Genomic DNA, 24,725 nt, shown 5'->3' with positions numbered 1-24,725 from the left:
CTATCAAAGCCTATGAGGCCATGACAACAGATTTGCGACCTCACGGGGAGCGGCAGCTGCTGATCGCACTGTGGAATCCCTTCAGGGCAGTCTCATCCACAACAATCACAAGATGGGTCCGATGGGTGATGCTGGAAGCAGGCATTGATACGACGGTTTTTGGAGCGCACTCAGCAAGAGGTGCAATGGCTTTGAAGGCTTTCACTCTGGGAGCCTGCTTGGAGGATATCCTAAATGCGGATCACTGGTCTTCAGGCTCAATCTTTAAGTGGTTTTACTTTAAGCCAGTCTCTGCCATAGGGACGATAGTAGTGGATACGCTTTAAACTAGACTAATGTTCGCCTCTGGGTCCTGCCATAAAATGAAAAGTGTCCTAGCTTCCGAAACAGAAAGTTTCAATTCTGTTAAGGACACAGAGGCGAGGATTAGCCCTCCCGTGATAACTCATGTCCCCCCCGTATTGATGGATTCTACATGGAGGTACAACTAATGATTTTCTCCCTGTCTTGCACTCTTTTATCTATACAGTTGTTTAGAGACTAGAATGCTTTAGAGATGCCCCGTTGTGGCCCTTTTGCGGCAAGCAGTGTTTATGGCTCCTTTTTCTCTGTTCCTAGGTTGAGTCTTCAAAACACGAGGGTTGAACTTCCACTGTTGGACTTGTCGCAGGAAGAAAGAGGGGCTTCAGCGAGGGTCATTCCCAGATAAGGAAGCAGGAGCCGCCTGATTGGACAGTTGCTGGTTGTTCATGAAGTTGATGTGTTACCAAGGACTCATGAGATGTGTAGTCCTTGAGTTGTTTATATGTTATTAAAAGGCTGCTGATCAAATAAAGAAGATAATGCCTAATCCTTGCCTCCATGTCCTTAATAGAATTGAAACTTTCCATTACGAAAGCTAGGAAATTTTTCATTCCACACCGGTAGATCCAAAACCACCAGGATTATGCTTTTCCTGTAGTGTGTGTCATCTCTGCCCCCTTTGACAAAAGCTTCGACTTCCTTAAACATCCCCTTAGCTGTAGGTATGATCGGAAAGCTCTTTTCTCAAAATGTCTCCCCTTGAGATGGTGAAAGGATTTTACCACCTTCTTGTCAAAAAATACTTAATACTCCAACCATTTTTGTTCCAACCTCTCCACCATATCATGCTAGCTGTCATACCAGGGTGAGTCCACTTAAGTTTATATCATAAGTCTGTGAGTTAAAGTGCAGGTGGTGTCATTACCAGGGCAGAGAGACGTAGCAGAGGTATCCCGGTCTCTTACAATTGCCATCATTACACTATTCAGGGCTTAGGGTATTTGCCACTACTTCTGCATGTGGGGCATATAACCTTCTAGACAGTCCAAATTATTTGTTGCTATATGATGTTGGGCTGCTCTATTAGGCAGACTAGCTTCTTTGAATCCAATGCAACATTATTTTTTTTAAATTGTACCTCCTTTTGAACCTATAAAATGTGCTTTGGTCTCCTCCTCATAATCATCCAAGTGACTTCTGGCAACAGCCTGAAATTTGGAAAAGAAATCAGGGTGTCATCAGCATATGGGTGAGATGAAAAGCCAAAGGAGAAAATTAGATAACTATTGAGGTGGGGTATGATGGTGCATGAAGAGCAATGAAGATGTCCAAAGACTGAAGCTTGTGAGACGCTCTCTAGGAGAGAAGTGGACAGAGATATATTGAGCCCTGGGTGACTGAAAAAGAGCAGTTGGAGGTAAACCAGATGTGCATTACGCCAGGAATTAAAGTGATTGAAGGGAGGAGAGTAGTATTAAAGGGAGATAATGTTGAAGCCATCAGGAATGTCCAGAAATATGGCAGTTGAACAGAATTGTGGCTATTAGTAGTGCTGAAATTAGCTACATGTGACAGAGGGGTTTCCAGGGAATGGATGGTACAAACGTCTGGTTGTAGGTGGGTCGAGCAGGTTGAAGAGGATAAATGTAGCGAGTGGTGGTTGAAGATCAATCTTGCTAATATTTTTTAAAAGGCAATAGCTAGATGGAAAGGATGGATAAGTGTTGGGTTTTTGTTTTTAAGACTGGGAAATACCACAATATTAATCAGCACCAACATACTTTTAGATTAGGTACCATATAATCCGTGCAAAAATGATCATTTGGAAGATAACAATTATATGCCCAAAAGAGATGCAGTTATAAAATCATAATCCTAAAAACCTTACAAAAGAACTGAATCGTAAACCCTGTGAAGATGCATGCTGACAACATATGGTATCACCCCAATAAAGAAGTACCCTTCATAGCAAAAAACTAGGCCTACACAGGTTAATAGTGGTTAAAAATGAAAAGCAAAAATCAGCAAAAGTACCACCATTGCAATGATGCTTGAAATCGCACAAACTAACCATTGCAGTGGACCACATTCTTATTAGTAATTAAGGAAACACTTAAAATCCCCACACATTATTGTAGGTGGTTATATAGCTGTATGACTGCACCTGAATGGTGGAGCCCAACCATCACTATTCAGGTATTGGAGAAGGAGACCCACTGTGATGTAGCATGCCATCTAGTGTGGATGAGGAGTACAGTCTTTTTTTTTCACACCAACCCAGTAAATAATGCTGAAACACCCAGAGACAAATAAGGCTCAAAATTATCCTTGCAAAAGGAGTACAAAAACATAGAAGAATGAACACTATCCAGTCCCCTATAGCAGGCCCTTCCCAGTCCTGTGCTGGAAATCGGCTTATCGGTACTTCTGTGCCCCTGGAACTTTTTTTGCGTTCCGGTGGCACAATGTGCCACCGCTTATTTATAAGGCCACGTAAAGACTTTACGTGGCTTTTCATGGCATTATAAATATGTGCCCCTTTCACGCAGAAAACTGTGTGAAAGGAGCGTTCCATGGGTGTTGCTGTGGGTGTTCCCACGCAACACCTATGGAACCTGACACATTCTCAGATTTACGAGGCATCGTAAATTTGGGATGGCTAACGTCACTAGGGAGGCGCAACAAAGAGAAATGAAAAAATGTCTCCTTGTGCTTTAATTTTTCTATGTGTGCTGCATTTGCAGTGCACATTGACAAAGGAAAGTGCCTGAATAGATTAATTTTGTGCAGGAAGGGTCTCTTCCTGCACAAAATCATTCATCCCCGCAAAGCAGGCACCCTTTGACCATGGTGCAAAGGTGCCTGTGTTGGCACGCAGCAGCCCATTGTGTGCCGGCGCAGGGGAAAAGGACAGGAATGTGCCATATTATATAGATACAGCACATTTCTTCCCTTGCTTTTGCCCTAGGGCAGTGCAGTAGGGAGGCCTGCGGCGCTGCTCTATGGTAAAAGCCTATAAATAAGGCCCTTATTGTTTTGCTGCCATTTGAAAGCAAAACAAGGAAAGAAAGAAGGGAGGCTTAACAGTGGTCGATAAAATCTTGGTATTGTGGTTCAGCAAGGTACTGGAGAAACAGAATAGCTGTAGGATAATGAAAGCTCACAAGGTTAGCCCTTGCCAAATTCCTAAATTTTGCTTATAGAAATATTGTTTGACATAAATATCATTGTCCTAAATAGTTTACAAAAATATCATCGTAATGGGTGTTTACTTCCTATAATTAATTCCTAAAGGGCGATATTCTGGCGCTACACCAGTGGGTGCAGCCATTTACCAATACAACTTTTACACTTGAGCTGCCTACTCAGGAGTAGGGTGTGTGCTTATCACTGATGTACACCTCCTGCTGGCAGGTTTATTGTCAAAGGAAGTCTGTGGTACTCAGGGTATTGCTACAGAGTGCCTTGTGCATAGTGTTGAAAAACCTAAACCATGATCTTTCTTTACAAAGAGACAGTGTGGGTGTTTTCCCCACACAAAAAAGGGGCGATGGGGATTGCGAGCTATGGACTGAAGACAATGCAGGTCATGTGATTCTGTGCTCAGCAATTCTGAAAAAAGCCTCTAAATATTGTTGCAATAGTGTGGGCTGGGACATTCCCAATGAGGAGCAAGGATAACTTATACAGCATCGTCAGCAGGGAGGGTTCTCAGAAGATAACCCAGTAACAAGACCCACGTTTTGGATATATAAAGGCAAAGCTTGTTCTAGTGTATCTAGTGACATGAGACGAGCTATCAGCAATTTTGCAATATTCACTAGAACTCCTCCGCATATTCAGGTGGATCTCAGACACACATAGGTACATGTGAAAACTAAGGGGTCAAGTAGCATCAGGGTGCAGGCCTTCCCTTCAATGACAGCAGCAGGCATTACCTTCATTGTACTTCACACAGTGGTTTTATTCCACCTGTGGGGGGCTGAGGCAAGACTGGGAGCAGTAGTGGATGCACCCTGTTCCCAAATGTGGTGAATTTGTGTGGTGAGTGGTGTGGGTGTGGGTGTGTGTGTGTGTGTGTGTGTGTGTGTGGTGAGTGGCTAAGATTTCCAGTGTCTTTGCAAGGCTTGTGCTGGGTCTTAAGTTAGGTAGGATTGCTGGGGTGGAACCTGGCTCTACATTTGTGTTCATTAGTAAAGGGGTCGTGATTGCATGCCGGAGCTTACTTGGTGCTAGAAAGGGCTTGAGGAGTTAGATGACCAGGGTGGCAGGGCCCCGATGCCCAAGTGGACAACCTTGGTCTTGCACATACTTATGAACTATGCCATCTTTTTAAACGAAGGGCAGGATTTCCTTAACTTTTGGAGGCGTTTTATATATCTAGATAATCTGCCTGCAAGACGTTTGAGATTTGCTCTTAGCTGTAAACATTGCATCACCAAGTTTGTGAGTGAACTTGATGGTCTGTTTGTGCTGAGGCAATTGAGGGGAGGGAGGAGAGTCATCATATCCTAGGGGATCCAAGATTTTTTAATGCCTTTTATTACTAGGCATTACCGGCTTTAGGCATATTAGTAGAGCACACGTTCACCCCACTCCGTAATGAAGGTCCCTTGGCATTATTGACAGTTTTAATATTTGTTCTCCAAATCAGTGGTAATGGTACTCATTTTATTGACCACAGAAAGATAAAAGGCTGAGTGAATCCACTAAAGCTTTGACCAAGTGATCAAACACATAACCACGACCTTCGCTCATGTAACAGCTGTCACTACCCTATAAAGCCCCAAGTCAATGCCAAGAAATGTACTATAGTACCAACCTGTTATCTTTCATCTGCAATACAAACACCACCTATAAGCAGATAAAGCGTCACATCCAGCCAGTGCCTGAAAGATATCCAAGTCCTCTCAGACAAAAGCACAGTATGCTATTTATGTCTAAAAGAGCAAGACAACACAGAAAGTTCTAACATGTAACTGACGACAGAACAAAAAATGTAGCAGTCATTGGTTCCATGGCGTGAAATCATTAGTTTTTTCATTCACAGCACATCTTATGGAGCCGTATGCAAGAAATTAGTAAACTGCTGGTTCTTTTTTGCATTACGTTTTGTTGCTACATGTTTAAAACCTGCGGTTTTAAAATGAGAATCAAAATGTTTTGGTCATTCCCTTCACCTTCAAAAGATTTGTTAACTTTCTGTGATGTCCTCTTCGAAGTATTTATTGGCAGCAATGTTGACAATCAAGGGCTATTGGATACCTTTGGAAAGGGAGGACAGGTGGGCAACTGTCAGAGCTGCCCACCTTGGAACTGGGGAACCAGATTTGGGTCCCAGCTCCGGCTCAACTTCTAGTGATTCTGTGCCTAAAATCAAAACAAACAATAAAACATAATAATCTCACCTCAAATACTGTACTCTGGTGCTCGTGTACAGAGAGATCCAATGTCCTTGGGTTGAGTTGGTAATATGTATTAAAAAAACTGGTATGTCCGGTGAGGTGCCTTCTTCAATTACACATCTTTGGCCAAAACTCGTAATGCCCCTCTGCTTTCATCTCTACTGAAATCTTCGCATATGCACTAGGAGACCCGCTACTTCATGGAGACCCACTTTGGTAGGAGACAGTGTTTTACCGATGGGCCTGCCTAAATCTTGCCTATCACAGAAAGGTGAAAAACTAAAATGTGGAAGCCAACTTAAAGATGTTTTGTTTACAATCTGGTGTTTTTGGCCATCTCATGGATGGACTAGCAAGGTGTGGAGTCTGCCAAATTAAAAGCTAAAATGATTCTGCTAGGTGATCATTTTAGGTGGGACACCCATGTCATTAAGTTGATTTCAACAGTTATTAGTGTGTCCCCTGTCATTTGTTAGTAGGAAAGCAGAAGCAATTACGTATTCTGTGGGTTCAGGGGGGCAAGGTAAAAGTCATGATGTTGTTTGAGAATTCACTGGAAATATATAGCTCAGTGTCCGATACATTCGGTTTTCTTAGGGCAACACATTGCGTATCCCCAGACAGATTGGAGGGTGGCGGGGTAAATATTAACGGATTAGTCTGGGACCTGAAAAGGATTAAATAAAGGAGACCATATGTTGTGATTTATCAGAGAGAGAGGACCTGAACTACTTGAGCATGGTCTCTTTAATACCCATACTACTGTTTATAAATAAAACACATTACTGTTTAAAAACGGAGAAGTCTGTTGTCACAAGGTAAGCGTCACTCGTTCGATTTAGCAGATTAGTGCTGTGTGGAATGGCCTTCAGAGATCACATATAGTCAGTGCTTTAAATGGAAAATAAATAAGTGCAGGTACTCATTAAAATGAGCTTGAAGTGCGGCAAGTGGGCGGGGATACAGTAAGATAATAATACATAACTTCTGTACCAGTTGCAGTACATATCAAAACACATGAGAAATGCATTTAGGTCATCTAAACAGATTAACTGTCTAGATGACAAAATGAAAGCCAAACAGAATGACATGTTAACATTTCCTTGTTTTGTAATATTTGCTGCTTCTTAAAGCCATTTTGTTATTGTTTGGCACAATACTATAAATTCTCACAAACAAACAAACAAACAAACAAACAAACACACACACACTTTTTACACAGTCCCATTAAAATATCTCCTGAGAGTGTTCCGATTCTCTCCCTCTTTCTCTCACAGAAGAACAGGCACACTCAAGCAGGCAAGCACACAGCCATATGCAAACACTCACACAAAGCCTCGGGTGAGATTAAAGCCATTTTAAACTCCTTACCTCCCAAGGCTTTTTAAATAGACGCTGTCAGCCTGCTGCCTCCTTCCTGTGTTTGCACAAATCCACACAATAGTGTGAATGTGATTAACAACACAGGACCTAAATGGGGCCTCCACTGTCAAACACAGTGTGGTGGTGAACACAGGGACATCATGCAAAAAAGCCCACGCTGAATAGTTCAGCCGCAGCTCAGCTCAGGAATACAGTGGCCCTTGGCTGTCAGATAGGTTCCAAAACTGACAGCCTAGTGCTCACCAGCACTTGCAGCCAATCCGCCTACCATTCATGCGTACCGGTACTCTCCTCACAGTAGAGAAGTGCAGTACTTATAGTGATAAAAATGAGAAGTGCCAGTAGTCAGTACCTGTGGGTGCTGGCCTATTTAAAGCACTGCCACAGCCCTTTGCCCTTCGACCAGGCTCTTCCCGTCTCTTCCTGGTTCCGTGTTTTTACATCCACATATACGCTCCACTTGCCTCTCATATTTACCCAGCCTCTAACTTTCTCTCGCTAGTTCTGTCTCTCTTACTCCCACCTTTGCCTCACTCTCTCAACAAGTCTCTTACATTTTCTCATTGTTTTTTTCCCTACTTGCCTCCAGTTCTCCCCTCCATGCGGTATTCATCTCCTAAGTTTGCCACTTGGCCACTATTTTGTTCTGATATATACACACACACACGCATGTGTGTGTGTGATTATATATATATATATATATATATATATTGCATATTCGTTACCCTCAAGACGACGCGCCCATAGTCCAGAGCCATCACTCCAAAGGAAAAACGGAAGACCCAGATGCAGTGAGTTCTTTATTTCTTAGCACGCCACGGCAGCATAACGTTTCAGCCTACACAGAGGCCTTGGTCACATGGCGCACAGACAGAGTTACGTGAAATTTAAAGTGCAAATGCATTCAAAAGACAACAATTTGATTGGTTAACCAATTTCAACCTAGGGGAGTGTCCTTAAAGCCATACACAGCGTAATGCGTTTCCTGTTGGACTACAAATTTATCTTTTTTTATCAGCTATTGCATTGATAAATGTTTTAAATATATATATATCCGACACATTAAACAATTATTTACATATAAAAATATACTGTCATAATAGAAAAATATATATATATGTCTATCCAACGTATTTCATATATTTACAACTATTTACATAATGTGCAAATAATGATTACTGTTTTAAAAAATAAGTTAATGTGTACAATTCATTATCTCAATTGCTCGGATATATGTGCAAAATACGCTGTTTGCTGTATTAGCAATTTGTGCTAAACCTGACAAATTTGGAACCCATTGGTAAAATCCAAGAAATGCCATTTCAACATCAATGGTTAGCGCAAAGCAAAACCCCTCTTACGTTGTAAGATTAGAATGCATTACTAAACAAGTGATTAAAAACAAATGTTTTAGCTCAGTTAGTTTTTTGCTTTATATTTTTAACCAGCTATACCTCCAGGTATGGAACACAGTTTCTTAACGGATGTGGATCAAACAACTAAGTTCTTTCTTTCATGTGTGTTTGTCCTGGCCAACTACAATTAAACTTATAAGGGACATAGTTACTGAAGCCAATATGCAAATAGGAGAGAGGGAAGAAGATAGTCTGAGAACTAGAGGCAAGTGTAAAAATCCTCAGTGGAATTGAGACCATTAGGAGCCTTACTATCCATTTCAAGGATATATCTAGTCTCAAGTGCTCTTAAAATACCCTCTCTATTGCCGCCTCTCCTAAGAGGACCAACACAGTCTATGGCAAAGTATCTAAGGAGTCCACTTTCATTATTGTGGAATTCCCTAAAATGCCGGGCCACTGGATATGCGGTATCATTTGTGTTGATGGTGTATATATATATATATATATATATATATACACACACATACATATACACACACACACACACACACACACACACATCTATATATATTAAAGTTAAGAAATATACCAAAGTTTTGACTTTACACAATTGTGTTAAAATACCATTTCTAAGCCCATTTATGATTTCAGAACTCAACAAATATCTGTCATTTTTATCTGAAAAAGTGGCAATTCTAACTTCACCTGTCACCTGACTTCTTTATATTCCTTCTTCTCCCTTCCTTCTATGTTCACCTTGTCTTTCCACCAACCAAATATATTACCAGTTGCATGGGAGCTCATTCCTGGAGCGCTGCAGGCTTCTGTAGGAGAGTATGGTCTGCTTCCTATGTTCACCCCCACTTTTTGCTCTGATCCACTGGTTTTTCGACTCTAGTGTGGCTATGGGCCTGCTAATCAGACCCACAGCCCAGCTTTTCTCTCTCTAAATTCATACCATGTACTTTAGGTACATATCCAATTGGGTATTGGGTCACCTTTGTGAGGCCCTGTATAGTGTACCACAGGTACCCAGGGCATAGGTGCATCCAAGGCCTACCAGGGGCTGCAGCATGTCTTATGCCACCACTGGCTGGCCATCCAAATTGACACAACTGGCTGATCACTCAGCTGGAGCAAGGTTGTGTAATCACCCCTTGCTTAGGTATAGTATTCCTATACCTACCATTATATATAGACACATATATACCTATAAGTCACTCCTATGGCAGGCCTTAACAATCCTGGAGGCAGAGTGCTTGGTTTTATGTGAGATGGTGCTCTAACATGAGCTGAGCCTGTCTGCAGCTTTTGGAACCATGTCCTTATAGCTGTTCTGTGATATAGCCATACCATATACTCTTAAGTGCATTATAATCCTCGCGGTTATTGCTAACTTTGGTTTGGCTTGATCAAAACGTGTAAGGTGTCATACACTTTGGAATACTACATTACCCGGTTAAATTTAAACAGAGCCTCAACATCACAAAATGGATGCTGCTGCCACAGACACGAGTCTGACCTTCTGCTGCTGGACAAAACTCCGGCAGGGGAGGCCTGGACAATAGGTTTCCTGCCTTGGGAGGTGCGGGCACCTCCCGATACAGGCTCTTGTGTATTGGGGCAGGGTGGGTTGCATGAAATGAGACACTGCCTGGGGCACACAAGGTGCTCCATGCATAGCCCGGTTCAAACCAGTTGCTGGGGCACTCCAGCCCGCGAAACTGGACAAAGGGAAAAGGGTGTAACCACCTACTTCCCTGGTCCCACCCATAGGAGGGACCTAGCAGGTAATCCAGCCCCTCAAATCAGTATATAGGTAGGAGCTGAGTCTAGAGACTTTAGATCATCCTGAACTGAAACTCTGAAACAAAACTCTGGACCTTCGACATTCTACTGCAACTAAAAGACTGAAGAATCTCCATTGTGGTCAAGGAGTGATCACCCTGTGCAAACAGGCACCACCAGTAACTTACCGGTTTGCTTCGTTGCCGCTCCCGAAGGAACCAGACGACCTAGCAACGCAGTCTCTGGACTTCCAGACTTTTCTGACTCCGACCCACATCCACAGCAAAGCTGAGACCCGTGGCGGAAACGAGAGACGTAGGACCGGACATCCTGCAGTACCTGCTTTTTGCTAACTCTGCAGCTTCAGAGGCGTCCTCGAAGTTGTGCATTGGACCCTAAGAAGTCCAAACCCCGAGCAGTAAGTGCACCGAAGCTCAGCCCTCCACACTCCATGAGTGCCGCGTGGTGCCTGCGCCTGCATTTCTCCTCGACACGTCTTCGCGGTTGCTAGCCCGTTTGCTAGTGCCCCTCTTGAAGACTCCATTTTGAAACAACGCTGTTGCCTGGTTGCTCTGGGCTTGCTCCTGCTTTCCGGCAAAAGGGAAGCCCCTAAGACCTTGCTGGTCTGAACAAGAAGCCGATCTTCACATCCTGCGTGGGTTGCCTTTGCCAAGGCTTGTTGACTCCAATCCGGAAGCTGACACCGCCAACAGCGAGATCCTTCGTGGGACAGTCCGTATCCAGCTCCTGGTCATCGTTGACGCCTCCTGGTCCACGTGGCTGCAGAGACAAGCTTCACGACATCACCTGATTGCATCTCGACATCGCCTGGTTCCTTCCTGATCACTGGCTAGTGACCCAGACTCTGTCCCTTCTGCTTTCAGGTTCTTCACTTCTTCAATCCACCCTTGGATCCACCCGGACATCTTCCTCCTGGTCGCCTGCAGCATCTTCTTGCAGCTCTCCATAGGATTCGACGACGAAACTCGACACGACTTCACACCTGTGCACCCGGCTTCCCTGGGTGAGGTAACTTGAGTACTCTGGTGCTCCCGTGGGTAATAACTATCCAAGTGTCCTACTTTAACTGGATTTTCCCGTAGTCCACGCGGAAGGTCCGAAATCAACTAGTTTCTAAACTTCACGTTCCCATTGAAAGTCTATGAGAACCCGCGTGTGTGTTTAGACACTGCACACGCATCCTGTGGGGCTCCTGCTTCCCAACCTTCGGTTACTCTGTGTAGCCCCACCGATTTCCAAGGCCCTAGGCCTATTCACCTGTCCGGAAGTGGCTCTTATACCACTTTTTTAGTATATAGTTCGTGAGGCCCCTAGGGCAGAATTGTATTTGTGCAACTCAACGTATGCTTATTAAGTAACTTGTGCTGTATCTCGAACTCTGACCTCATAAAGAGTGCAGAGGGGTTGTGTTAGTAATAAATACATATATATTTGATATATACCTTGTGTGGTGTCCTTTCATTTGGTATTCAAGGGGTTGTTATTGGTAAAAACAATTGGCTTCACATGCTCTCTGAAGTGTTCGCCTAAGACTGCTTTGTCCATGCTACCACTAGGATAGCTGGTCTATAAGGTTGACTTTACAACCATAAGGGTTGTTTGGACTGGTGCAAGGCGCTCACTAGAATAGTGTACATCATATACCAGGCCAACTTCTCACAGTTTCCAGCTATTCATTGCCCTAAGGGCAGGGCTAACTTCACACCCAAGGACCCATTACCCAGGTCAGTAGCTGTTATCATGTAAAGGGAAGCAGCTCCTCTGCTGAACAAAAACATGAAAAGAAAACCAAGGGAGGTGGAGGACTGTCTTGTGCCACCACTCACTTTACTAAGGCCAGTGCCATACTCTAAATGGGACTGGATTGGTGACTGGAGGCCCCAACTCATTTCACGCACCTGAGGGAGGGGTGAGGGGTAGGGGGCTGAAGCACTTTAATCCGAATGGTCGCTGCACACCTGATTGACAGTGCAGGATCAGCCTAGAGACCATGCCCAGTTAACCACAGTGGGACAAGTGCCGACTCAAACACCTGCAGTTTTGGAACAATGAATCTTCAGCAGCAACTCTGCAAAAGGGCGGGTACTTCACGGCTCATTAACTTACAAGCTGCACGGTAGCCCTGCCCTGGAGAAGATGCCTAACCTGAGCCTGACGTCGGTCAGGGTACCGGTACTCTCCCCATCTACAGAGAAGTGCCGGTACTGACGGCCCAAAAAATTCAGAAGTGCCGGTACTCAGTACCATACTAAATATAATAGAGCCACCCAATAATCCCCTTGGGAACTGGTTATAATCAATAACAGAATCTCATTGTCCCTAGAGGAAACATTTCCAAATCATTTACAATTTATAATAATGTCACATTCATGATCATTAATCCAGTTACACAGGGAAATATATGCATATATACCAGAGTATCAAAAAAGGTATATTTTATTCAACTCAGATTTTTAGTATCACTTAATTGCTGGCAACGGACATACTACTAAGGTTCTTGAATTGGTTAACAGTAGTATACAAAACACCTTTTGCTTAAACTATGGATAATCCAAACACCATGTTAATGGAAATTAAACACAACATTTTATCGAATTTACAATCTGTGTAATCAACATATAAGCAAAACGATGTTAGGCATCGACGTTTCAGTCCCCCGTTGGTCTAAAAGATCCTTGGGACCATCTTCAGTACGGAAAAGTTGCACATCTACATCTAATATAATGAAATATATATATATACTTGTCATCCCTGTATCTATAAGAGGTATTGTCTGCTCAGCACATAAAGACAACAGCAATGGTGATGGACACCCTTTGTGTCAACCCAAACATGATATATCTAAAAACATGCCACCACATACACATATGTGACACCAAAACCAAATTAACCATTCACTAAACTAAAAGACTCAAAAAGGGAAGAAAGTCCACTCACTTCTTAGAATACTTTCGAAGGAAGTAACCAGGAGAATAATCCTCCAATTAGTATTTAACCAAAGAGTCTAATAAGGAAACATACATAAAAGTCCATGCGTCAGTATTCTAAGTCTCACTCTAAAATCACTGTAAGCTAACACACGAGTTAGCGACAGTACTCACATGTCTTGTAAATCAGTTAGACATCTCACCGCCTACAAGTATAATGAACCAGAAAGAATAACATTAACTCAGACTTTCAACTGAGGGACTGAAGCCCATGATCCCCATTGTGACACCGCAAAGTGTTAGGGTTTCGAAAATTACTCGCGTAACTCAATCAAAAGCGAGTATTCGCCTGCAATGAAACATAAAATCTTACAATAAAAATACAATCCAAAAAGCCACTAGCGCAAGGCTAGACCAGTATTGCACTCAACTCCGCATAATGAATACTGCAGGGACCCCCTCTCCAAGATTGTAACACTTATTTATTCAACGAACTAGCTTTGCTTGGTCCGTAAACGCCTGACTCAAAAGACCGAGTGCGGCGCGTAGCAGGCAGCGGTTCAAAATAAGGCAAAGACGCTGAATGCGCAATGACGTCATACCGCATTCAACTGTAGTGGCCATCTTAGAGTGGTCCAAATGTTCCTGCGACCCATACAAGTTTGCCAGAAAATCTGTAAAAAGATCTACGTTAAAATTTAAAAGTTCCAAAATCAAAACTTTATTGATCAAACCCAAAAGGACAAAACAATGTTATCCTATTTAGCCCATCAGTGTAAGGTCATGAATACTTATCAGAGCCTGGATTGTACTCAAATAACTAATAAATTCACCATGCCTACCCAATGTTCGTTTGACATAACAAAAAGGTGGCAATTAAAAAGATGGTCAAAGTATATTACATTCTGCCCAGTATACACCTAAACGCCTCTGTAATTTCACTAGGTTTGCCACTCACTAATAGAGTACAATCATGACCTATATCAATTATAAGATCAGGTCCAAGTGTGTTCTATCTGGATACAATGTCTGTAACAAGAGGATAAGCGCTACAAGGGTAACAGAAACCTAACAGTGTATATAGTGAAACTCACAGAGCCCACCCAGAGGCCACTACAGTGTCGCCAGAACGTGCCACTCAATCATAGAATTCAATCCTTTTTCATCTGTGTTACAGGACCAAATCCATTTGTTTTCTTTTTGTGTGAGCAGCCAATCGACATTCTGTCGCCTCTTCGTATTCTTAACAACTTCCAGTACAAACCATTTCATTTCTTATGGCATGTGTGACTTTTGTTGATAATGTTGAACAAGGGGAGCAGTAATGATATTACAACGTATATGTGACTGATGTTGTAAAATACTTTTTCTAATTTCTTGTGTAGTTTTACCAATGTATGTTAGAGCACAGGGACACTGTATACAGTATATCACATTTTTAGTTAGACAGTTACAATGTTGACGCAATATCAGTTCTCTACCATTCAAATTGCAACTTTTCACTGTATTGGTAGTTGCACAAGCTGCACAATTACCACAGGGGTAGTGTCCTGTCACTGGTAATAAGCCCCACATATTTTGTATTGTACTTGGTGCTTGTTCATTATAGGCCCTCACTAGATGGTCTCGTAGGTTCCTGGCCCTCTTAAAGGCAAAATGTGGTAATTCCAACTGTGGTTCAACCTTCCTAATGAGGTGCCAGTTCTGCTTAATTATTTTCTTTATGTGGTTGGACTCGGTCCCAAAAGACATTACACAGTTTATAGGTTGTACTTTGTTCTTAATCTCTGGTTGCTGTCCATCTTTGTGCAACAGTGCCTGCCGATCGTAATACCATGCCCGTTTCATGGCATGTTTCACAAGTCTATACGGATATGTTCTCATGACTATTTTCAACTGTAGAATTTTGGCTTCCCTGAAATAATCTTCCCTTTTGGTACAGTTACGCCTGATACGTAAAAATTGCCCAAAAGGGAGATTATCTCGTAAATTTCGTGGGTGGTGGCTGTTGTATTTTAACCAAGTGTTCCTGGCTGTAGGTTTAGTGTATAAACTCATAGATATGACACCATCGTCATTCACGATTGTAAGGTACAGAAAGCTGATAGAGCATTGATTGCTTTCTAATCTAAATTGCTAATTCTGATATTGTTGGTTTAATCATAGATGGAAGTTTTTTAATTCTTCCCGAGACCCCTCCCACACAATACACACATCATCGATGTATCTCAAGTATTTATTTAGGTGGGAGCTGAAAGGATTGGCATTCTAAATCACCCTTTCCTCAAACGCGGCCACGAACAGATTGGCTATATCTGGCGCAAAAATTGCGCCCATGGCCACGCCTTTCACCTGACCATAGAACTCATTATTAAATAGAAAATAGTTTTCTTCGAGGGCAATCCTAGCAAAGTCTACAATAAACTTTGTGGCAACATGGTGTGGGCGTATTCAGTCTTGCAAAACATCATCAATGACTTTGAGAGCTTCCTTCTGAGGAATGCTTGTGTCTAAGCTTTCTATGTCCATTGCGACGAGAATGTTCTGTGAAGGGTCATACGGTTCACCACCTAATTTTGTAATGACATCTCTACTGTCTTGTGTAAAGGATCGGGTTTTAGAAGCAAAGGGTTTCAGAAAGTAGTCTACATATTCTGCCAGCGGTTGTAACACCGACTGGCAGCCTGCAACAATAGGTCTTCCTGGGGGATGTTGGCTATTTTTATGTATTTTATGTAGCGTATAAAACACTGGGATGTTATAATCTTTTTTGTTAAGGTATTAAAATTCTTTCTTACTTAACCACAGTCCTTCTAGCACTTGAGTAGTCGAAAGTAAAATCTCTTTTCGAATTCTTGCCGTAGGATCACCTGGATGTTTTTTATAATGTGCTGGGTTGCTCCATTGTCTTAAAGCTTCATGGTCATAGTAGGTCTTATCCAGCAAAATTATCCCTTCCCCTTTATCCGCCGGTTTCACATCTAGATCATCACGGCTGGAAAGGGACCTCAAGATGCCTAGCTCTTCTTTGCGGTGTCACAATGGGGATCATGGTCTTCAGTCACTCAGTTGAAACTCGGAGTTAATGTTATCCTTTCTGGTTCATTATACTTGTAGGGAGTGAGATGTCTAACTGATTTACAAGACATGTGAGTACTGTCGCTAACTCGTGTGTTAGCTTACGGTGATTTCAGAGTGAGACTTAGAATACTGATGCATGGACTTTTATGTAGGATTCCTGATTAGACTCTTTGGATAAATACTAATTAGAGGATTAGTCTCCTGGTTACTTCCTTCAAAAGTATTCTAAGAAGTGAGTGGACTTTCTTCGCTTTTTGAGTCTTTTAGTCTTTTAGTTTAGTGGTGGTAAATTTGGTTTTGGTGTCACATAGACTTTTGCACGTATGTGGTGGCATGTTTTTAGATATATGGTGTTTGGGTTGACACAAAGGGTATCCATCACCATTGCTGTTGTCTTTATGTGCTGAGCAGACGATACCTCTTTTAGATACAGGGATGACGAGTATATATTTTTTTCATTATATTAGATGTATATGTACAACTTTTCTGCCCTGAAGATGGTCCCAAGGATCTTTTAGACCAACGGGGCACCAAAACGTCGACGCCTAACATAGTTTTGCTTATATGTTGATTACACAGATTGTAAATTTGATGAAATGTTGTGTTTAATTTCCATTAACATGCTGTTTGAATTATCCATAGTTTAAGCAAAAGGTGTTTTGTATACTACTGTTAACCAATTCAAGAACCTTAGTAGTATGTCCGTTTCCAGGAATTAAGTTTTTCTAAAAATCTGAGTTGAATAAAATATACCTTTTTTTGATACACTCTGGTGTATATATGAATATATTTCCCTGTATAACTGGATTAATGATCATGAATGTGACATTATAAATTGTAAATGATTTGGAAATGTTTCCTCTAGGGACTATGAGGTACTCAGTACCTGCTCATTTAAAACACTGCACATAATGCATCAGTTTGAGACTGCTTAGTCTTAAAGAACATGTCCACGGACATTGCAAGTTAGTAATGATGTGCCTTTAATTCAAGTTTCTTAAAACACAGTGACAGATTATGTGCACATCATTCCAGCACACCATAACCAAGAAAAACAAACAGTCTGGATTGCGACAATGATTTAGTCTCGACTCGGGTATGGAAAGCAGAGTCTGACATCCGTAGAGGAGTCAGGCGACGAGTCGCTCAAGGCGGTGCAAAATTACTCAGAAGTTGCGCCTGAAGAATAATATTCTGTGGTTGAATTCAGTGTCTAGACTATAAAGGCGGTACAAAAGGGGGTGGTGATGGACGGAGCATCTGAATCAATCAAGCACTCACACCCAGTCAAAAGATCTGGGTTTGATCCATCACCGTTCTTTAGCCCACTCTGCCACCCCAGTTCAGACATGGTTATATGCAAATCAGTCTGACCCTGTGCCTCATGGGAACAGTCCAGCCCGAACTGCCAAACCATGCCTTCCTTGGACCGGAAACAAGCTTCCGAGGACCGGTTTCTGGCATTACAGCCGTCTTCAGCCCGGCTAGCTTAAATCCAGTGGCCTAGTGAGCAAGGGACTCACGTCTGAGCATACCCTGCCACACTTATGGTGGCCAAAGCGATACAAAAGGGGGTGGTGATGGACAGAGCATCTGAATCAATCAAACACTCACACCCAGTCAAAAGATCTGGGTTTGATCCATCACCGTTCTTTAGCCCACTCTGCCACCCCAGTTCAGACATGGCTATAAGCAAATCAGTCTGACCCTGCGCCTCATGGGAACAGTATAGCCCGAACTGCCAAGCCATGCCTTCCCTGGACCGAAAACAAGCTTCCGAGGACCGGTTTCTGGCATATTGTGGCAGGGTATGCTCAGACGCGAGTCCCTTGCTCACTTTGCCACTGGATTCAAGCAAGCCGGACTGAAGACGGCTGGAATGCCAGAAACCAGTCCTCGGAAGCTTGTTGCACTCTGGATTGATTTTTAGTACTCTGCACTTTCTTTCCTGAGGCGGAGAGCCGGGAAAGCTCGGCTGCTTACCTTTGTCTTGACAATCTTAACAATTTTAACACTGTTTTAGTTTGTTTGCCTTACACACTGCTTATTTGCACAGTTGTTTGTTTCGCCCCTGGCTACCTCCGTGGGCACTGACGTCACCCCGTACAGCCGATTGAGGGCTTTCGCGGGCTGATCCGGGGGTGGGCCGACTTTTCACAGGGAGGTGCAGGGTTGGCGGTTCAGACATTCCGACCCTCTCGCCCTCTCAGGTATTTAAACCGCCGCGCCCCTGACCCACATTGATTGATTTTTAGCACTCTGCATTTTCTTTCCTGAGGCGGAAAGACGGGAAAGCTAGGCTGCTTACCTTTGTCTTGACAATCTTAACAATTTTAACGCTGTTTTAGTTTGTTTGCCTTACACCCTGCTTATTTGCACAGTTGTTTGTTTCGCCCCTGGCTACCTCCGTGAGCACTGACGTCACCCTGTGCAGCCGATTGAGGGCTGTTGCGGGCTGATCCGGGGGTGGGCCGACTTTTCACAGGGAGGTGCAGGGTTGGCGGTTCAGACATTCCGACCCTCCCACCCTCTTCCGGTATAAATGTGTGTTCCCTTTCGTTCGCGCAGCGGGCGAGCCGAAGGCACGCCAAAGGCATGCCCGTCTGCGCCCGTCCGCGCCCATACGGGTCCAGGGGCCATAACCCATGGCCATATCAGTCTGCCTAGACTTGTTTATGAGGCGAAACAACTATATGCCTTGAGATCTATACTTGAACACCCAGTCACCGCCTTTGAAGGGTTTGATCTGCTCCCGCAAAACTGTACCCATTGTTCCTTCTCATTAGATGTCCCGCAGCTCTGCAGCCGCTTTACTCAGAGGACTTCCATTTCCTCCCCCTTGGGCTATATCTTCTTTAGCGTGAACTGTCGCCCTCTGCCCAAACACAGACGTGAGATTTTCGATCTTCTCACTGACGAATCCCCTGACGGGCTCTTCATCACTGATACCTGGCTTCACGATTGTTCTGGCCCTGATGTTGCGGAAGCATTACCCATTGGTTATCCCATTGTTAGGTGTGACCGCCCCAAGAAAATCGGGGGTGGCGTGGCAATTATATTTAAAGACACCTACCAATGTCAGTTAGACCCTGTTGCTTTAGTCAACTGTGAGGCCGCACATTTTAAGCTCGCTTTGCACCCTAAGACCACTCTCACTGGCCTGTTAGTCTATCGACCTCCAGGTCCGGCAAATACCTGGCTGGCCCCGTTTACCGATTACATAAGCCCAGTCCTCTCATTGTCCAGCAACTTCTTAGTCGTGGGCGATCTTAATGTGCATCTGGAAGACCCCACAAATAGCTTGAGCACTAACCTTATTGCCGACCTGGTTGCCATGAACCTTACCCTTCAGAATAAAGGTCCCACCCACAGAGGCGGCCATCTACTTGACTCCATTTTTTCCAATATTCCTCATTTACTTTGTTTCCCATCCCTACCGATTCTTTGGTCTGACCACTACTTAATTAAGTTTACAGTTGTCAGTACCGAAGCTTTGACTAATAGTAGATCCTTTGGGAGCATAAAGAAGAGAGATTGGAAAAAGTTGGACATAGGTATTCTCAATAAAGCTCTGGCTGACCACTCGCCGTTTAATCGGCCGGACCTAGCAGATATTGAAACTGTGGCTTGCGCCGTGAACGTCTGGCTCCTTAAAGCCATTGACATTTGTCTTCCTTCAGTTCTGAAGGAAAGCACCACTCACAGAACTCTCGCCCCTTGGTATAATGAGTCTCTTCAAATCGATAAATCCCGATGCAAAAAATTAGAACGGGCTTGGAGAAGGGATTACTCCGCCTCCACTTGCCTCGCTTATAAAACTGAGCTGAAGCATTATCACAAACTTGTGCCCAGACTAGGGCACGCTACGTGAATAAAATGATTTCCGAAGCGGTCAATAAATCTAAAATTCTGTTTAGCGTGGTCAAGGAACTTGCTGGCTCCAGGACTACGGCCACACTTCCCTCCCTATCTAATAATAAATGTGAAGAGCTCGCACAGTATTTCATCTCCAAGATAGAGAACATACATCAGGACATTGCCGCTCAAGGAGCTAGTAACATCAGTAATGGCTGCCTGTGCGTAAACGTATTGCATTTAAGGCACTATGTCTGGTCTTTAAGGCCCTGAAAGGGCTGGGTCCGCAGTGCATGACCCAGTACTTCCAATGGTACAAACCTGTAAGATCTCTGAGATCAACCAATCAAGGGCTGATAGTGATCCCAAGAATTAAAAAAGCCCGCTGGGGAGGCAGAAGTTTCTCCCTGGGAGCAGCAAAAGCCTGGAACGCCCTGCCAGCGGACATCAGACAGATACCAGATCTGATGTCCTTTCGGAAGGTCCTGAAAACTTGGCTATTCAGGCAATAAGCAGGCTAGCTTTTCGGGAGTGGTCAACCAGCGCCAGGACACCATTTGGTAACAGTGCACTTTATAAATGTTGAAAATAAATAAATAAATAAATAATATTTCGGTCAATCTGCTCCATGACGTCGGTGTGGCCGTTGCCTCTCTATCACAGCCATCGGTTCCACTCCTGTTTTGGCTTGATCTTCTTCCTTCAACCCTCTTGGAGACCCTGAGCAAGGTTAAGTCAGGTTCGCCATTGGACTCAGTGCCTGTCTCCTTACTACGCTCCTTGGACCTCCCCCAGCTTTCTACCATCTGCACGTTGCTTAATCACTCTCTAAATTCTGCTACTGTTCCCAGCTGCTGGAAGCACGCTATGGTCACTCCACTCTTGAAACACTCCACCGCTAATCCCAACGTTTCCTCCAATTATCGTCCCATTTCTTTATTGCCTATATTTTCTAAAGTCCTGGAGAGACATATTCACGTACACTTGTCTCAGTACGTTGCGCTCAACAACTTATTACACCCTTCTCAGTCCGGCTTCCGCCCGGGATTTTCCACCGAGACTACTCTCCTAGGTGTGACTGAAAATCTACGCCTGCTTCTGGATCGAGGGGAAACGGCTGCACTGATATTGCTTGATCTCAGTGCAGCATTTGATACCGTATCCCATAACATCCTCATCAGAGCTCTTGCGAACATTGGCATTGGGGGTAAAGCCTTGGATTGGCTCTCGTCCTTTTTGAAGGATCGGACCTTCCAAATTTTTTCCCACTCATCCACCTCTAAAATATATTCTTCCCTTCATGGTGTACCCCAGGGTTCTATTTTGAGTCCTCTTTTGTTCTATCTTTATGTTACCCCTTTGGCTCATATTGCTCAAAGATCTGGGCTGAATCTTTTCACTTACGCCCACGATTCTCAAATCGTCTATTCCCTATCCCTTGCTGACCCCACTTTGCCATCTCATTTGCAAGCAGGACTCAGCGACATAGCTTGCTGGATGAATAGCAACCTGCTTAAATTAAATGGCGGGAAAACGGAGGTCCTGGTATTGGGTAACAAACCAGATCTTTGGAGCCCGAGGCATTGGCCTTCTGCCATGGGTTCCCTGCCGGTCCCGTCCGAACGTGTGCGCAACCTTGGAGTGACCATCGACAAGGGGTTATCTATGAAGGACCAAGCCAACAAGGTAGCAGCCACCTGTTTTACCATCCTGCGGTGGCTCAGAAAAATCTTCTGGATGCTTCCCTCAGACACCCGGAGATCTGTGGTTGACGCCTTGGTGACCTCCAGATTGGACTATGGTAACGTGCTCTATCTGGGATCCACCAAGGCAGTCACTCGCCGCCTCCAATTAGTTCAGAATGCCGCTGCTCGGCTCCTTTGCGGCTGTCGTAAAACGGACCATATCACGGAGCGTCTGAGGGAACTCCATTGGCTCCGCATCGAAAGCTGTGTAAAGTTCAAGGCCCTTAGCTACATGCACAAGATTAAGGCGGGTGTAGCTCCCCTATACCTTCAGTCTCTTGTTAAGCCCTATATTCCTTCTCGCTCTCTCGGCTCTTCTTCTCAATGCCAATTCTGTGTACCCAAGTTTAGACTGTCCAGAATGGGTGGTAGTGCCTTTTCTAATCAAACTTTGGAATTCCCTTCCTCTGGACAGCCATGCTTGCTTTCGAAGAGCAGTAAAAACCTGGCTCTTTAATCAGTAGTTTTCTTTTCTGTTTGGTGTCAGGTTGCTTTTGGTCAATTAGCGCCGGGAAACCCTCACGGGTAGCTGTCACGCTTTATAAATTCAATAAATAAATGAATAAAATATAGCCATGTCTGAACTGGGGTGGCAGAGTGGGCTAAAGAACGGTGTTGGATCAAACCCAGATCTTTTGACTGGGTGTGAGTGTTTGATTGGTTCAGATGCTCCGTCCATCACCACCCTCTTTTGTACCGCTTTGGCCGCCATAAGGGTGGCAGGGTATGCTCAGACGTGAGTCCCTTGCTCACTTTGCAACTGGATTCAAGCAAGCCGGGCTGAAGACAGCTGAAATGCCAGAAACCCGTCCTCGGAAGCTTGTTTCCGGTCCAGGGAAGGCATGGCTTGGCAGTTCAGGCTGGACTGTTCCCATGAGGCACAGGGTTAGACTGATTTGCATATAGCCATGTTTGAACTGGAGTGGCAGAGTTGGCTAAAGAACGGTGATGGATCAAACCCAGGGGCCTCATTTATGAGAAATTACGCATCGCTGCATGAAAGCAGCGATGCGTCACTTAGTGCGCACTCCTTGCGGCATACCTGATGCGTCATATTTAATGTATGACGCATCATGTCGCAAGGAGTTACAGATACGTCAGTATTTCTGACGTATCTGTAAGCGCAAAAGTGACGCATTGCTGGAGTGTGTCACAAAAGTGACGCAACTCCAGCAATGCTTCCTTTCACATGGGCTTGCGTCAGTCTTACGCCTGCTGTGGTGCAGGCACAAGATTTTGACGCAACGGTGTCCTAGAAGTGACGCAGTGAATTCTCATAGATTTCACTGCGTCACTTCTACGAGGCTTTTTGCAGGGGAACGCCCCCTTTGCATACATTATACCAGGCACAGGTATAATGTGGCGCAGGGGTTTACAAAGTGACGCATCTACCTAGATGCGTCACTTTGTAAATATGGCGCAACAAGGCGCATTGTTTACGCCACTGGTGCGTCACAAAAAGTGACGCACCGGCGGCGTAAAAGTGACGCAAGGGCTCATAAATGAGGCCCCAGATCTTTTGACTGGGTGTGAGTGTTTGATTGGTTCAGATGCTCCGTCCATCACCACCCCCTTTTGTAGTCTATAAAGGCAGCAACTTGCGACTCGCACGCAAGATACTGCAAACGGCAAGGGCACACTAATAGTGTCTATAGGGAGCTGCCGCGCACTCTTTGGATTAACGAACTATATGAACCACTCCCAATTTTTAATTACTTACGATTGATCCTGGAAAACATGTCGGCTGATGGTTAAAGAAGTTCCAGTTATAGCATTTAGTCCCGTACAACCATACAGAAAACGACAGTGTTATCGTTTGGGTGGGCACAATGTAAACCACACGAATAAACATGAACACCTACCCATAGCAATTATTTCCAGGGCTAATAGTTTAATAGGATTAAGCACAGAATCGGTTAAAAAAACATAACCAGCAGTAGCTTCCAAAATTAGACCTTTGGCACGTCTCTGTTTCCAATACGCTGAGCCCACTAAGGGGGAAACTACTACTCACCAGCACGGTTATCGATCACTTGTAACACAAAGCTCTCATCCGGATACCGCGCCTCAAACCGAAGGCGGTTAACTACAGATAGTCAGCAAGACATCTCTATGATGATGTCACTAGAGACACGGCCTGCGTCCCTTCCTTTCGGACACGCAAAAACTTGCCCAGCCAAGCGCAGGCTACTATACAATTTCCAAAGCCGGGCAGCCAATGAAAAACAAACAAGAGCACCTTAGCCAATCACGTTACAAGGTCTTCTAGCGAATGCAATTTCACTACAAAATAAAAATATGTAACCACGTATCTAATTGGTTGAAAAAATGTGCAGGCTGAAAACATATCTACTGCGGAAGCCACGTTTTCAGCTTCAAATAACGGACTGCATGCTTTCAAGAGCACAATCACAGGATGCTTGAGCCTCTCCATACTTCTGCGACTGTCACTTTGTAGTTTCTGTGCTGTACAGTGCTTGTCTTTTTTTGTCAGAACAAGTGGTGCGGGACTCCAGGAACGTCGTTTAATGAATTGGCAGCCCTCTCGTTAGTGGCTCTGGGTGCTTCTAAGTGTAGTGATATTATAAATAAAGTCACTTTACAGGGAAACGATTCAATATACACCGCTATTCTAATGTAAAATAGTGTTGCGATTGGCTCATTTAGTCCCTTCTTCGATCGAAAATCCATTGTTACCTCAAATTTAAAGGTGCCAGCCAGCAAATATGTCTGTTAACCGGAGATCTTTGTTATGCATTAGCTGCAACAGTGGATATCCAACAGTCTTTTTAGTGACACATTGCATTCTGAGCGGCAGTGTTACCTGTGGCGTGTGTGTGTATGTATGTATACTGTTGT

The 24,725-nt window shown here is 44.0% G+C and overlaps 1 protein-coding gene across 1 annotated transcript in view; it reads right to left on the bottom strand.

Annotated features, from left to right (window-relative positions):
* Positions 1-24,038, bottom strand: part of PTRH2 (peptidyl-tRNA hydrolase 2) — a 32,568-nt gene extending 8,530 nt beyond the window's left edge. Inside the window, exon 1 of the mRNA XM_078683580.1 lies at positions 23,881-24,038. The gene's annotated coding sequence lies outside the window, so the exon portion shown is untranslated. The remainder of the gene's footprint in view (positions 1-23,880) is intronic.
* Between the last annotated feature and the right edge of the window lie 687 nt (positions 24,039-24,725).

Source organism: Lissotriton helveticus, chromosome 3_1, assembly GCF_964261635.1.
Source record: "Lissotriton helveticus chromosome 3_1, aLisHel1.1, whole genome shotgun sequence".
Classification (NCBI taxonomy): Eukaryota; Metazoa; Chordata; class Amphibia; order Caudata; family Salamandridae; genus Lissotriton; species Lissotriton helveticus.
This window is presented reverse-complemented; position numbering and strand designations above follow the sequence as displayed.